This window comes from Ailuropoda melanoleuca, chromosome 2, assembly GCF_002007445.2.
Source record: "Ailuropoda melanoleuca isolate Jingjing chromosome 2, ASM200744v2, whole genome shotgun sequence".
Classification (NCBI taxonomy): Eukaryota; Metazoa; Chordata; class Mammalia; order Carnivora; family Ursidae; genus Ailuropoda; species Ailuropoda melanoleuca.
Genome location: NC_048219.1, coordinates 110,376,483 through 110,393,417, shown reverse-complemented (window position 1 = coordinate 110,393,417; position 16,935 = coordinate 110,376,483). Strand labels below are relative to the sequence as shown.

The 16,935-nt window shown below is 42.1% G+C and overlaps 1 long non-coding RNA gene across 1 annotated transcript; it reads right to left on the bottom strand.

The window, feature by feature from the left end:
* Positions 1–2,003: 2,003 nt before the first annotated feature.
* Positions 2,004–16,355, bottom strand: LOC117801067. Its single transcript, XR_004623453.1, has 3 exons — positions 16,180–16,355; positions 10,457–10,600; positions 2,004–5,553 (listed from the first exon to the last, which is right to left on the bottom strand). It is a non-coding gene; the product is annotated as an uncharacterized LOC117801067 (long non-coding RNA).
* Positions 16,356–16,935: the final 580 nt, after the last annotated feature.

Here is a 16,935-nt window from a genome sequence, read left to right as displayed (position 1 = left end):
TCTGCCTTCAGCTCAGGGCGTGATCCCAGAGTCCTGGGATCGAGCCCCACATTGGGCTCCTCCACTGGGAGCCTGCTTCTTCCTCTCCCACTCCCCCTGTTTGTGTTCCCTCTTTCGCTGGCTGTCTCTATCACTGCCAAATAAATAAATAAAATCTTTAAAAAAAAAAAAGAAGGCTGGTATTCATGAAAGCTTAAAGAGCTGGGATGATTGACTATAATCATTAACTCCCTCAGGTCATTGGAATAATTGGCTTTGTTTATGAAGAAGGTATTTGCTTGGAATTTGTCTCTTGGGAACCAACAGGGTTCATTAAACTCATGAGGAAAAACTATCAGGGGCCTCTAGGACTCCCCTCTGAAAGTTTCCAAGTTGGCCATGAGCAGGGTCAGGAGGTCCTTCTCTCCTCAAACAGTCAGAGGAAGTTACTAAGTAGTGTGTGACCCCCTGGTTCTTCTTGCAACTAGCTCCCTATGTGACTTAGAGCAAGTACTTAAATCAGTGGGGGTTCAGTTTCTTCGAATGTGAGGAACTAGATCCTGTCATCTCACTGACAGTTCTAAAAGTCTAAGACTATTTGAGTTTAAACCCATTATTTAGAGATGTGGTTAGTATTTCAGGTTGGAAGCAGGATGCCACTTCTCAGATATTCAGCACTCTGTCTACCTCATTCTCTGACTCTTTGGTACCCCTCCTTCCCTAAATTCAAAGCTGGTTTCCATTGCGAGGCATACATTATACCATTATAGTGCACTATTTGGAAAACACAAGGAGATCACACTGATCACTCATACGCTTTCAGGCATTACAAAATAATTTAAGATCTGTTTATCAATATGGCTAATTAAAAACAAAAAGCATGTATATCAATGTTTGTTTTTATTATTTCCTATATAAGCCTCTAAGAGTTGTTGCTGATACCTATAGGGCCGGAAGAGCTAGTTCCTTTCCCAGGCTGTTCTATAATCAGACATTATACATGGGGTGTCAGCCAGTTTAAGTAGCTAGAAGATAGCCTCCCATAAACACAATTGCTGTTACATTTCAGAGTTATCAATTGTAAATGCATTTTGTGCAGTCAAGTGAAATTTGCAGCCAATAAACATGGTTAAAGAAGGAGGCATAAACGTATACAAAGGGCATACAAAACCTCTTTATTCAGCTAGGCCAAATAAATATTTCCATTGGTACAGTTCTAGCAGAAATGAAATGCACATTGGGTCACTCATGGTGAAGGTATGTGGAATTAACTTGTTAACTTTTGAAAATTTGCTTTTGGGAATTCTGAATACGCATGTGGGCTCTCTTGCCTCTGGANAAGGCAAGCCAAAAAAAAAAAAAAAAAAAAAAAAGAAAGAAAGAAAGAAAAGAAAAAAGAAGAGAAGAGAAGGAAAGGAAAATGGCAGAGTGATTTTTGTCTTCCACAATGCCTGCTCTGTATTATATAGTCTATTTCTAGTTTGGATGCCAAAGGAGACGCTGGTTGGAATTTCAAAGTTGGTTAAAACTTTGCAGTTTTACTGTGAGGGGTGGCCTTTCACTACTCAGATACACAGTAAAAAGTTTACCTCTTTTTCCTAATATTGCTGTTAGAATCACTTTTCTAAAGTTCATTTTATCACCTATTTATCTCCAGTCAGGATAAGAAACGAATGCATATTTGAATTTAATTTGTTTAGGGAGTTCGTTTTGTTTCATTTGGTTCTAAACTACTAACTGCAATCCAGTTTTGAGACAAGATTGCTCAAACTCCTTAATAGCCATATCCAGAGAGATTTCCAGAGAGAGAGCGGAGGGAGAGGAAGAGGTAGATATTGATGATATTCAAACAAATAATTTTTAGAAAACTCATGGAATGAACCAAAATTATGTATAAAAACTCAGCTTGGAATTAGAATTCAAAGCAAGATCTCAGTGAACGCGGGGCTTGCATGCTGCTTCTAGACGGCAGACAGAAGGAAGAATAAATGAGCTCCAGCTTTTGAGAAACTTAATTAAAAGTTATATCAAACCTGGGATTCTCCTGAAAGAATTTGTACTTACTTTAATAAAAGCTGTTTCTCCTCGAGAAGCAATTCTAATTTTATACCAGGGTTGCAATTCTGTGCTGAAAATGGCCTCTCTATGCGATCTTGTTCATTTTTGCAAACACAATGTATCCCCACCCCCAGGACCTTCTTCTGGCACCCAGACAGGAGAGCATTTGCCAAAACAATGGTAGGGATGCTTAGAAAACAATAGCTCTTCTTTGAACTTTATTACTATGAGCTACAACACAACAAAAAGCCAGAGCAAGGGCAATGCTGACACAGGAAGGAAACCACATTTACCAACCGGTTTGGAAATTTTCATTTCCCATTTTAAAATTCTGGTAGTGACAGAGAACAGCTCGGTGGTTGGCAGGGGTTAAAAGTTGGGGGAGGAGCAGATTCCAAAGGAGCAGCAAGAGGGACTCCTTTTGGACTGATGGACTCTGTTCTGAGTGTGGTGGTCATGTCGAGTGTCAAAACTCCTGGAACTGTATGCCAAAAAGAGGGAACTTTACTGTATGTAAATTAAAAAAGAAACAAGAAAACATTATCAACTTTGATGCTTTTAAAAAGTGTGTCAGTTTGATTTTATGTTATATGTGTCCACCAGTAGACTTGACATCTAACCTGGTACTTCTCCACCTCCCTAATTATTATTTCAAAGCCCCCTTCCCTCCCATCTCTCCTGAGTTTCTCCTCTTCCCCAGGGTTTGATTCCCTGATTGTTCTTCTTTTGCAAAGCAAAACAAAACAAAACATAAAAGCCTTTGAGAACCAAGCCTCAAAAAATTGGTGATGAAAAGAATTCAGATCTGGGTAAGAGCAATCTGATAGTGGAGAAAATGTGCTGATGGAAAAGATTCACAGAAAGTTGCCAGGGGCAGGGGGTCTTGGCAGGTTGGCCTGACAGGGGTGTTTTGAAAAAAAAAAAAAAAAAAAAGTGGGGCATAGAGAGGAAATAAATAGAAGGCTATCATAATAATCCTACCTTCTATTTGTAAAGTACATTATGGTTTATGATTATCTTTAACTAGTTCCTTTAATTTTCCATCACCTTGCTAATGTAGGTAAGGGTCATTGCCGCCATTTTACAGATGAGAAAACTGTGGCCCAAAGCAGTGAACTGCCTGTGGTCGCAAGCCTAGTACATGAAAAAGCTTGCACTTGAGCTGGTGTTCCTTGTTCTAAGCACTGGCATCAGTTTACAACCAACCACACGCAGCCTGTGTGAAATTGCTATGGGTCCAGAGGTACTGACAGCCATGGCACACCCAGGGAAATCCTTGAGGCCCTTGAGGTCCTTGAGGTTGGCTTCCCAAAGGGCATGGGAGGGAAGTGAATCAATGATCTCCACTTCCAGCTTGTCTTTTAGGGATGGCTTTGCAGCTAATTCTGGGTCGATGGGCTCACTCTTTCAGTTTGATGCAAAAAAGCCACAGAAGCAAGTAGCTCAGATAGGACAGTGCTCTTTAAGCCAAAGACCACCTCCAGAACAGGCAGCCTCAAATTGAAATTCTAAACTCAGGAAATAGTGCCCGAGATCTCATCTCCCATGTGCCGAAGGAGAGAAATTTGACCAGTTCAAGGATGAACGTGTAAGACACATTTTCTTTTATGAGGCAGGAGGCAGTTAACTAGAGATTAATATCTATTTATTCTGTGCCTTGTTCTGCAAATGGTTTGAGAGAGCTAACTAGGAAAGCATAAATCTTGTCCTATTAACCAGACACTGTTCAAGAAAGATGGGCCCCAGCACTTCCTGAGAAATTTCCTCAAGAGACTGGTTTTGCCGAATGTTGTATGTTTTGCTTTCCGTAGTGGCTTCAGTATTTCTCAATATGTTTCAAAGTATAAATAGTAAACCAGTTGAGCAAATGCCCATCTGGTTGTCGGATCTCCTCTTTTTAAGTAGAGAAAAAGAAATTGCCTTTGACTTGAGGAAAAATGGGGAATATTGTTCATGGCTGCCTTCTAGATCCGATCTAGCCATACCAACTTGTCAAGGAGTACCAGAGTCATTTTATCAGAGGGGTGGTCCTTGACCCCATAATCCAGTCTCCTTCCTGAACTCCTCCAACCTGTTATTCTTTGATATAACTTAGATCTTTTCCTTCAAAGCATTTGTGAAAATCTCCCTCTTTAGGCTGAAATGCCAAGGGGGCAAGGAAGTGTGTGTTTGAGCCATGATTGGATCCCCAGTGCCTCTCACAGTTCCTGGCACATGATAGAAGTTAAATTAATAGATGGACTGGACTGCTATGGAATGCCCATAACTATGTTCCAGAAAAGCTGTGCTGCCTTCCCTTCAAAAGCCAAAGAAAGACTTTTCCTCTCTCCCTTTCATTCCTAAGTTGGCTCTGTAGGAAGAATGCATCTCACGTTAGACAATTCGGAATACGTGGACAGCCCACCAGGGATGTGTGTAGCAATGGAAGATTATAAAACCATCTTTCTGCCTTAAGAACAAGGAGAAAAGGTTTTCTCTTATGAAGCTGGGACAAGCTGGGAGGCAAAAAATTAGGATGATTATTCCTGGAATTTGCTCCATTTTGGTGTGAGGAACTCAGTTTCCTGTGAAATAAAATGCACAAAACATTGTGGAAAGAGCACTGGGCTTGTTGTCATGAAAACTTAAAAACAGAGCTGGAACTACTTTAGAGATCATTGCAGCCAGTGGTTTTCAACATTCACTGTGTATTAGAATCCCCACGAGAGACAAAGAAACGTATCGCTGCCTGGGCCCTACCTCTAGGGATTCGGATCCAATTGGTCTCTGTGTTATTTTGTCACTTAATTTATCCTCAAAGCTCTCCAGATGATTCATCTGGGTGGCTAGGTTTGAGAATGACAAACCTGAATCAAAGGTCGCTTGTTTCGGCCTCAAAGCTTGTGAACCCAGGCTCTGTGTTCAGGTTGTCCCCAGCCCGCAAGTTGTCCCGGGGGCTGCCCCTTCCCCTCAGGTTCACCTGCTTCCTCAGAGCTAAAGCAAGGGTGCCAGGGCTTCCCTCAGACCCACTCCTGGACTTTGAATGGGAACTGGAAACCCCAGGATGCAGGAGTCACAGAGACTTCTCTTTGCTGACAGTGGCGTGACACAAGGGATGACTTTTTGGGGCAGCAGAGGAATCAGGTTCACTGCTGAATGTTTCCGTGGTGGCAGTGGCACCCTCGTCACATCAGTCCCTGGGTGTCACCCCAGGCTTGATTCTGGCGAGCACCTGGGCAGCAGCACTTCTCCAGGCACCCCTGGGACAGAAGCAATGTCCTCAAGAGGATTAAAGTAAAAATAGGTCTTTTTTTTTTTTTTTTTTGCCTAGATCAACTAGTCTGTTGCTTGTCAAGAAAGACCCTGAATCCTGCAAATGCTTTTTTTTTTCTTTTCCTGACTGTATTTCTTGGAATCTTCTGGATCTGCAGGTACCTCAGGAACCACACAGAGAAAACGGAGTAAGCCAAGCTTGCAGTTTTCTGGGTTCTGTCAATGAGAGCAGCTCAATTTAACATTTTCATATGAAGAAAGGTTCTGAAAAAAAAAGGTTTAAAAAATACATTTGGGTTGCAGAGAAGTTCATTAGTCAATCAAATTCCATTAATTTTTCTGGACTTTCCTTAGATACCAACACAGAGCTATTCTCCAGACGTGGGTAGAAGATTCTAGTAGGAAAGTGAGCCAAAGTGACTGGCTGCTCCCTCTCCAACATTACAAGTTTGTCCAGTTAATATTTGTAACCAGGGGTCTGGAAATCCAGTTTAAGTCATTATTTCTGCCACTTCTTGTCCTTGTCACCATGGGCAAATACGTTATTTCCACTAAAATTGAATTCCTTTTTTCTGTAAAATAGAGCAACTAATACTTTTCTATCAACCACATGGGATACCTGGAGGCTCAAATAATATAATAAATTTAAGTGATATAATAAGTAAAATCATGTTATGCACTTATAATTCATTCTGTGCATATAAGATGAAATTCTTATTACCATTACTATCAGCATGAAATCTTAAATCAGTTGGTGAGTTTGTTTCCTGGATATGAATGAACTAAACTAGTTTATCTGATGAAAGAAAAAGCTACTTCTTGTCACAGGGGGATGTGTAGTCTTCTGCCACAGGTCTGTGGTTAAATTCTGAGGTGATACTGAAATCTTATATAATCTTTTTTCTTCAGCAGCTTGTAAGCTTTGAAAGACTTACTTGCTTTGGGTATATTATTTGCAGAGAGATCTGACCATAATAAAAATTGTTGAAAGACAATACCCCTCATATTTTCATTTGTATAAATTTGTGTATTTATAATTATATACAATATTAAAGAACAAAATTTTTTAAGCATCTTCTAAGCACACCACCATATGATTCCACTGTTATATAAAGGTGAATAGGCATGGATTGTTACAGTTCTGATTATTAGCCTGAAATGCTTAGATTCTGCTCAGTAGCTAAGAAACCACTGGGAGAATTTGAGAGGATTTGTTTGATAACTACGGTATTTTATCAAGAAGTAGAGATTGATTGGATAATAGCAATTAAGGAATTAGAAGAGTGAAATATAATTTAAAATTCCTAACTTGGTGAGGGCGCCTGGGTGGCTCAGTCGGTTACTCATCTGCCTTTGGCTCAGGTCATGATCCCGGGAGGTCCTGGGATTGAGACCCACGTCAGTCTCCCTGCTCCACGGGGAGCCTGCTTCTCCCTCTGCCTGCTGCTACCCCTGCTTGTGCCTGCTCTCTCTCTCTATCAAACAAATAAGTAAAATCTTTAAAAAATAAAAAAATAAAATTCCTAACTTGGGAAATTGAGAGACTGCCCATAGAAAAGAAAGTTCTGGCTGGGTGGTTTAGATGAACCTTTCGAACATGTTAAAAGTTCTTCAAATAATGGCCAGAATGAAAAAAGGAGCAATGAGTACAGAACGGTCTTGACTTATAGCCACTTTTACCAACCACTGCCACCTGGTGGCTTGTGATCCTGTTTCCATTGAAGGGAGAAACCCTGTTGATTCTTGATGCTGCGGACCTAAACAAGGGCAGAAACAGAATAGAAAGAACACTGACCTGGTATACCAGAGATCTAAGTTTTTGGAGCACAGGGGTTAAGGGCCATGTAACCTCATGCAGTATTGTAACATGTCTAGATAAAGATTGTCTAGCTATAAATATCTATACTTTAATGATTTCTTACGAAACTCACAGTCAAAGCTGAAATCCAGCAAGATTTCTGATAGCAGTAGATGTGGATTAAAACTCAAGTTCCCATCACATTATGCTTAAATTACTCCTTTCTGTTTCCTTTTGATTGAGTCAGCCTCATATCTCTCCTGAATTACTGAGTAATGGAAGACCTAGGAACCATGGTAGTTAAGGAAAAAGGAAGCGATAGGTGGGCAGACAGAGTCACATTGAGAAAGATGATGAAAATCGGCAGCTTGAAACATTTCAGGGAGTGAGTAACCAATTGTATTTTTCTGAAGCAACGTCATGATATGGGCACATAGCTGCCGCAGATCTTGATTCTGACAGTGAGTAAATATTTCTTTTCAGGGCCAACAGTGCTTCACTCATAACTTCTTTGCATTTCCCAAGAACAACAGACCATTTTAAGATTTCCCGATACCTCACTTAATGCCTCTTGCTACTTGGAAATTCCATGCTATCTACATTTCTTTCAGAAACTCCTTGTTCAAAGTTTCCACATGCTGGAAAAACTTCTAAAACTCTTCCCAAGAGAGACATTTCTCTCCTCCGTGTCACCACTCATTGTGTTCTGTGTTCATCTTACTATGTTCTCACCAACTCCTCATTATACTCCTATCAAAACAATGTGTATCATACCTGTTTAAACGAAAATTATTATCACCATACTTTGGCCTTCTTTGGATCAGACAATTTGTCTTTCAATTCTGTATTCCAGATATCATTTTGGTTGACAGCTGCTAGAATATATAATGCTCCCTTCTCACATCCCAGGAGATTAACTCTGGGAGAAACTGAGTAAGAGTGTGATGGCTCTAGACACCAAGTTCTCTGAGGGTTAGGAAGTGAAGACAGAGTTTGTATAAATGTCTGCATGCTTGTCACACACATGGATTCTGAGCTTCTAAAGAGAATCTTAGGATCTCACTCAGGGTGCAAAGGTAGTGTTTGCCAGCAAGAGAGTTTTATCACAATGGGTGACCAGAAGCTTGGCTTTTTCATTGAGGCTCCCCTTACTGACAACATGTAGACATAGTTTCTAGGGCTCTTCCATTTCTCTAGAGAGGACTTTGCCATTGCCAAGGGGTATAGCTCCTGACTGCTAGGGAGTGTTCTGGAAATAAGGCAAGAGAGGATGTTCAGAATATGTAAAAACAGTGGAAGAAGGAAACAGAAGAGGTAGAATCAGAGAAATGACATCATGAGAAAGATTTGATGGAAGGGGCCATGAGTCAAAGAATGCGGGCAGCTTCGAGAAGCTGGAAAAGGCAAGAACCTGGATTATACCCTAGACCTCCAGGAAGGAAAGCAACCCTGCCAACACTTTGATTTCATACTGGAGAGATGTATTTCATATTTCTGGCCTCCAGAAATATAGATGATAAATCCATGTTGTTTTAAGCCCCTAATTTGGTAGTAATGTGTTACAGCAATAAAACTTTAAAAAGACCACATTGCATTTATTATTATTCCCTTGCTTGGTTGTTTTAGTTTAGGACATTTACTTAGGTCTTGCTGTCCTTGTCCCTAATCCCTGATTCCCAGGAGTCTACTCTTCCCATAGGATATGTTCTCTGCTTTGCTAGAACACCCAGTCAGCTCTACTCATGTATGTGGACGAGTCCTGACTCCTTATTGGGTTTGAGTCCCAGGACTGCCTGTCCTCCTTCACATTCACTCTTAGCCCCTGGAAAAAGGTATTGACAAGACACCAAACCTCCAAAGAATCTTTGACATCTCACATGGACAGAGAGGGTTGCACCCTGTGCCTTCTTTTCCCCTTTCAGGTTTCAAACACACTTATGTGACTGTTTTTAGCACGTGGATGAATCATAGTTATCTTGATTAAACTATCCATGCACGCTTTTTTAAACAAAAATGCTTTCAATTACCCAGCTCATCTCTGACGGAATCCTTGGTATCAGCCAGACAAACTATCCTGCTCGGGTCCAGTTCTTGCCAATCCACAAATAATTACTACGTAAGGGCCTTTCCCTTAGAGTTGCAAAGTATTGTGGACTGCTGAAAACAGGGATCCTTAGCCAGAGATCTAAGGGGGAAAGAGTGAGAGGGTCTATCAAGAACATAAATATTGACTGAGAGATCCCAAAAAGGACTGCTGAGGGCAGAGGGCTGTTAGTAATGAGAGAGACACCAGGAGTGACAGGAGAGACCCTGCAGAGGCAGGACTCTGCAAGAGAGGTCAGGTTCATTTGAGTTCAGAGTCTAAGTCATATGAGAAAGTGCCTGGCTTCATGGCAATTTGCCCCAATTACCCATTTCTCTCTGACCTAAGACTAAAATCTAATTATACTCAGCATGAGAGGAGGCCTGGTGGGAGTTTAATATCCACAACCTCTCTCTGATCTCTTTAACAGAGCACTAAGAGGTGGTCTGTGAATGTAAACAAAACTTGCACCCGGGATTTTGCGTCAGGCTGGCAAAAACCTCATTTCAGGAGACAACCAAACTGTCAGGGATAAAGAACAGATTCTCCTGTCTCCTATGATTCTCCAAGGTTGTTTTTATTAAAATGGAAATTTCCAAGGCTTTACGCAGAGCTTACATGTCAATGAAAGAGTTGCCTCCCCAGCAGCAGAGCTATAATTGTCTTCTCTTGTTCCTGAACTCAGCACTTGGCTGTTCATTAATTGACGGTGTACCCCACGAGCATAGCATTTCCAGACTGCGGGCCCCTAAACAATCCCTTCGAAAACACAGCATCGCCTGCATTAGCATTGCTGCTGCTTGCTGTTATGGACTTCTAATTATAATCGTATTCATTTTTTATTTGGCACATCTATATTGAACTTCTAGTGCAATAAGCCTCTTTATTAGCTGTTGGGGAGAACATGGAGATGAGTGGGATGGAGTCAATGCCTCAAGGTACTAAGAGCTTGCAGCTGGGGTGACCCCCAGAGGAAATGTAGAATGTGTGACCACCACCTGGGTGTTAAGAATGCAAACCCCCAATTACTTGCCTCTAACCTAAGCCTTCTATTTTTACTATCAACGTTTTTTTCCTAAATAATTTCAGATGCAAAATAGCAGATTCAAGAAATGTTTGGGCAACGCCATTAGAGTCTATTGGATACTATGGTTGGTGGCTAACTCTCATAATAACCTTGTGAGGAAAATTACATACTTCCCTATTATACGTAACCTGCATTTCACAAGTTTTCGTGAGACTCACAAGTGAAGTTAAAAATTGACCATAACCTATGTTTTACTTACTTTTGCCTATAGTCACCAATGAAGGGTTTCCAGCAACATGTGTATTTCCAGTCAAATAAACCATCACTCATGCAAAATGGACTCAATGCTGTCCGCTTCTGGTGGGCCCACACCTTGGCCTCCTCCGGAGTTGGGATCCGTGTTCTGGGAAGATGAGGACATTTGGGCTGTGTATGTCAGGGAGTTACCCAAGGGCACATGCTTGTAAGAGACAGACTCAGGTCACACTTTGCGCTTCTGAGTCCAGTAGCTTCTGGGTAAGAACCAATCCATCTCTTGTCTAAATACAAAAATCATCACCCTCATGTGTATTAGTATGTACCTTCACAATTACACAGGCTCACAGAGAAGGGCAGGGCAGGGGGTCAGGCCTAAACGAGGCCTCATGAGACCAAAGGGCAGCAGTCCCTGAAGACAGCAAACATAGGGACTCAGTGTGCAGGCCCAAGGAGGAGGCAGTGCCAAACTCAGGCCTCACTATTTGTCTGGGATGAGCATAGCTTAGATGATATTATGTACTTAAAATCTAGTAATATCTAGTACATAGACCACAAACTTCATCACTAAACAGAAATCCATGTCACTATTAACCCATTGCCCACTCTATGCCAAGCATATATGCCATTGTTTGGCCACTTTTATGTATGTCTGCAATCTTCACAACAGCCCTCAAGGTCATTTGGGACAGAGAATGTCTCTTGCTTCTCATACTCCCTTACTACCTTGCTCATAATGCATGATTCGTAGACTTCACTGTTTAAAATTCCAAAGAGAATGGAAATTCAATAATTACTAACCTAATGGATCCTCCTTGAATAGGGCCAGTGTCTTTCCTTAGGGGGTAAATCCCATATACCTCATTGTAATGAACAACTCTGCAGTCAGTGATCCAGTGACTTCGGACTTCCCTCTCCCTCTTTAAACATCGGTGGCTGCATTTTATTTCTCCTCTTTTGCAGAATTAAGGAAGTCAAGCCCTCAGCTTCTTGGAGAAAGTGGTCATCTACTGCCCTGAAATATCTCTTCTTGGAAGGCCATGACCTCAGGAAAGTGAGCACTTGATTTTCTCCAAGGTAGTGACTATTTCACCTCCCTTACCTGTGGCAAGTATTAACTCACATAGTGTTTCTCCTTGCTGCCCCAGTCCTCTCACTCTTAGCTTCTTCCTCCTGTCTCAGCTTCAAGCGAGAGCTTCAGGTTGCAAAGGATTTCTAACTGCACCATCCTTTTCACTCTTGACATTTCTATGAGCTTCAACAAGAAGAATTCTGTTTCTCTGTGCTTACCAAGTGAATTAGTGTGGACAGAAGGGCACATCCCATACACCATTTGCAGGAACTACTTCTTACGATCAGTAATTTTAAAGCAGTACACCTCGTCAGGCTCCTAAATATGTCATCCCAGGAGCTGCTGCTCCCTTTCTCCCACCCCCTCCATCATCTGTGTGTCAGACGTGCCTTAGGCCTGCTGGGCATCTGCTGTCTACCAATGAGGCCCTCCGTGCCCCAGCCCCCTGGGAAAGCCCTCTGAGGAATGAATTATGGAAAGCACAGCAGCTCATGGGGAATATGAGCCAAAAATGTTTTAGTTCCCAGCTTGGCAAAAATAGGTACTAAATTAAGTAAAGGTTTGCTCACTGTGTGCTCTGTTCATAAGTATAATATTTAAAATGTAAAAATAAATAACTCCTTCTGCTCTTGTGGCTTCTAAAGTGCTCTGGATAGCTCAAACCGGTGATTTTGCACATTTTATTTAACCAAAGAACATAGTTCACAGACAACTGTGCCCTGGATGTTTTATATCACTCTAGTGATATTTTGATGAATAAGGCATGGACCAGGCAAGGCCATAGACATTTTGGGGGAGACAAACATATAACAGCTAATTAAAGCAGAGTGTGGTTAGAACAATAGTAAAGCTGTTTACCAGGTGGAGTACGGAGGAGGGTCAGCTCATGCAGCCTAATGGAGTATGGACATTTTCTGGAAAGAAGAGTCACCTAAACTGAGAGTGAAAGACTGAATAGTTAGTATCTTTTAAAAAGGGAGATTAGTAGAAAGGAGAAAAAAGAACTCTTAATTCTGTTGTCCTCTAGCGTGTGTGTATTATTAGCACCCCTGGGAAAACTATAACTACCGCTTCTTTAGAATTCATTACACCTGGTGAATTCTGTGGGCCTCTGCCCCCTTATAATTTCAATGCATTTGCTTAATTAAGACTCTGTGATAGACTGGGCAGACATTTCCTGGCAATTAATAATCAGCTGGCAGAGCTTAAGTCTTGAAGCAGAGCTGTGAAAATATGCACTTATATTTATATAAAAAGTAGTCAAATTGTTACCTTTTCATGTCTCGATCAGCCAAAAGTTGAAAAGCCACATTGTTGCCGTTGACAAGCTGCATTTACAGTTTGGTTCTTTTCCTAATCACTGAAAACTATCCACAAATAAACAGGAAGAGAGAAGCCCGTACTTTGTCTTTTGCATTAGGTATTTGGAAAGCAAGTTAATTTGGAGAACTTTCCTAAGAGTAACTGCTGGCCCATATTGGGATTAGTTACTTCGGTTTATGGTGCAGCCATCATAAAGGCCTTTACAAATGTCCTTCATTAGGATAGATTTGGCAGAATTCTGCCTAGAGTTGGTGGGGTGGGCATATCTAGTCTGTTGTTTGTCTTAGAAAATGTTTTGAATTCAAGAATTCAAAGCATAAAACTGGAATTATGCCCAGAAATGACCATATAGTATAGGTTATTTACCTATTGCAAATACATAGAAGAGTCTAGGCTTTGGTCCAAGCGTGTTTCCTCTGAAAACAATTATAAGGCTTTGAAGATCCTTTCTTACTTAGGTTTTCTTATGGGTGGACTGATTTCCACCATTTGGACTGAACCATGACACTGGAGTCTTAAAGGAAGTTAGGAATGATATCATTTGTTCCTTCTTGCCCTGAGGGATCATAGGGGGAAAAAAGGATAGCCATAGAGCAAAAGTGTTCTCATTTCTACTTCCCCTCCTAAGAATCATACAGCAAATTGCAGGAGTCTTTTAGAAACATAGATATGAGTGTGAGGCAGCCCATAAATACCAAAGGAATAGCTTAATTTCCAGGACAGAGTGTGGGGGAGGTTGCAGGCCCCTAAAATGGCTTGTTCTACAGCTGACGGCAGATCCAATATGGCACCGGAGCCATCCCACAGGGTAGGTTCAGATGCATGAGCCTGAGATACAGGACTGGCTCCTCGTTGTCTGCGCTTTGTATGACAGGAATCCAGAAGCCCCTGGTGCGCTAGAGGGGAGGAGGAAGTGTTAAGAAAGTAGTGGGGCAACTTTTCAAAGCCTTAGGGTCAAAGCAAACAGGAGAAGGTGAGAATGGAATTGGGGAGCACGTGTGAATGCCTGGAGCAGCAGACTCCCGTAATGGGTGTTGACGCTTCCTTTCAAAAAGAATAGGGTGAACTAGATACAGCTCAGCAATTGCCAGTATTGGGGGAGGAAGACCAGTCTGTCCACAGCAAGCCATAGAGAGCATAGGAGACCCTGCATGATCTGAGCCTTCTCTTCCTCTACCAAAAGGACAGTGTGAACCCCCTCATATGCCTGGTGATTTCCAAGGGAAGATCAGGGAAAGGGGAGGGACTCAAAGTCTGAGCAGCATCTGGAACAGATTGCATTACCTAAATTACTTTCAGTTCCTGGGTCAGATAAGGATCACACGATTGCCTCCACTATCTACTCGATGTGAACTCAGAAAGAGCAGACCGGCTACAGAATACCAAGAAGCTACATTTCCTCACTTGTGTTTGACTCTGAGTACATTTTCAACCCTACTGCATTCCTGGATCATCCCTGCAAGTAAGCATGACTATTGTGCTGATGATGGAATAGACCGGGAAAGAGCATGTCACCTCCCCCTGGTTTCACAGCTACAAGTGCAGTGGCGATTAGAATGCAGATCAGTCCGAATCCAAAATCTATGGTCTTCTCATGATGACTCATGATTTTCTTTCTCTTTTTTTTTTTTTCTGAATGCAGAGACATCTGGTGCTTTGTACTTGAAGGAAAGTAAATGTAATAAATGGTGGGGATTCCATGTGCCTTTTGTCTTCGGGGACACTTACTGGGACCCGTAGGGAGATACAAAGGAAGAAGAGCTGCTTTCTAGTAGGTCTGAAGGTTACTATGGCATAAGGAGAGGAGTGCAGGCAGGGCTCGCACAAATGGGTTAAAGGCTGAGCTGTTTCACTGGAGCTATTTGTTGGAGAAATGAAGAAACCATAAAAATATTGATCACTCAAGAGGTAGCAAGCAGCATGTGCTGTCGGTTTACTTAGAAGAGAACAGAGCTTAGCAATTCAATGAAGTCGACATTTATTGAGCTTCTACTATATGCATGGCATGAGGTGAGAGTAGGAGGATAAATAGACATAACAGGATACAATAGATTATACTACACGCCGGTGGGTGCCCTGAAAATGCCCCCCCACCGTTTTCAAAGCAGCTTCTTTCTAGCTCTAATCTTTGTAAAACTAAAGGCAAGATCTGTACCTGTGCGGAGGAGATACGGCAGAGAGCTCTCAGGAAGGATTGAGTCACTTAATAAATTTGCAGCCTCTTTGACCTTGTCACCATCTCGCTCCCGGTGCTACAGTATCTGTGGCCTCGATTGCATATTATGCTTCTCTTATTTTCTTTAAGCTCTTATCCAGTTCAGCTTTGTTTGCCGGCTCTTATGCAACCTGCACAAGTAGAATTCTCCTTGGACTTTTCTGACTCAGACATAAATTGAAAAACAGCAACTTTGGCAATGGCCCATTGGACACATTTCAGTGTACTCATATCTCAACGGACTGAGTCAAAGAGGCCAACTTGGTTTTACTGACAACCTAAAGACAAAAGCCTTCAGGGTTACGAAAAAGGCTTACTTTGAAAGTACAGTAAAGAGGAGTATATGGGAAACAAAAAAGAGTGGCAATGGAATTTTACTGTTTTCAGGAAATTTTTTTAAAGTAATTTTTAGTCTGTTAAACCCAGATTGCTTAAAAAAAAAATAACAGGCCTTCATTTGTACCCTTTGGAGAAATGTGGGGGGAAAATACTGAATTTAATTCTACTAGGAGAATTAACTGGAGGAGAGAGGAATGTGTTCTGGGGGATTTTTCACCAAGGAGGAATGAATGGCACACCCAGCCCACCATGCCTCCGCACTAGATAGCCTGTTTCCTTGTCTGGGAAATCAGGATTCTCACCTCATCAGAGTGACCCTAGGAGGTCCCCTACACACCTGACCCACTCAATAGCTTATCCTGAGAGTAGTGCCCTGAGAAGACCCCAGTGGCATGGGGCGTGGCTCGTGGAAGATAAACCTGTCTAAAGACATGGTTTTGAAGTGTGCTTAAAGTTTACATGGGATTTCTTGGCAAGATAGAGAGAGTGAAAGGAAAATAATTACTTTGCACTTTCTCTTTTTCTAGGGTCTTATCCCAGCTCTCTTGCTATCCACTTTTTTTTTTTTTTAGATTTTCTTTATTTGAGAGAGAGCAAGCTAGAGACAGAGAGCACAAGCAGTGGGGAGGGGCAGAAGGAGAGGGAGAAGCAGACTCCCCGCTGAGCAGGGAAGCCCAATGTGGGTTAGATCCCAGGACCCTGGGATCATGACCTGAGCTGAGGGCAGACGCTTAACCAAGGGAGCCACCCAGGTGCCCCTCTTGCTCTGCATCCTTACCATGACAGAAAACGTGAAACACACAGGGCTTCTCTCTTCTTGTATACAACAGCTACTGTATACAAATCCGATGACTCTGCCGTGCAGGGTGAGGGCTTCGAGACTTCCCAGATGTAACGTGGTTGAAGCTCTTCACCACTCACTGTGCGTACACTGTCAAACTGACACACGTTGGCTCTTCCCTCGTTCTCTAGATTTAAAACCTAAGCTGGATGTGGCCTCACACTCCCTCTTCCTTTTTCTTTCTTCCTCTTCCTTATATGAACACATTGTCCATGCACTTCTTCTTTTTTTTAAGATTTTATTTATTTATTTGACAGACAGAGAGAGAGAGAGCAGGCACACAAATGGGGAGCAGCAGAGGGAGAGAAGCAGGCTCTCCACTGAGCAGGGAACCTGACAGAGGGCTCAATCCCAGGGCCCTGGGATCATGACCTGAGCCAAAGGAAAGGTACGCTTTTTTTTTTTAAACCATGTCTGGGAGCATCAAGGGCTACAGTACAGATTGGAGAGATATTCATCAAACCCATTTCTTTTACACTGGGCACATTCTAGATAATATTTCCCAATCTCCCATGCAGTTAGGTGACCTATGACTGCATCATCAGTGGGACCTCTGCAGAAGTGATGCATGTCCTTGGCCCCTTACCCTGCTGTGCACAAAACTCTTTCTCTTCCCTTGTTGCTGCTGAATGTTGACACTCAGGGAGACCTGGGAGGAGGGTGGTAGATCTTCTTTCAGCCTAGATCTCTGAA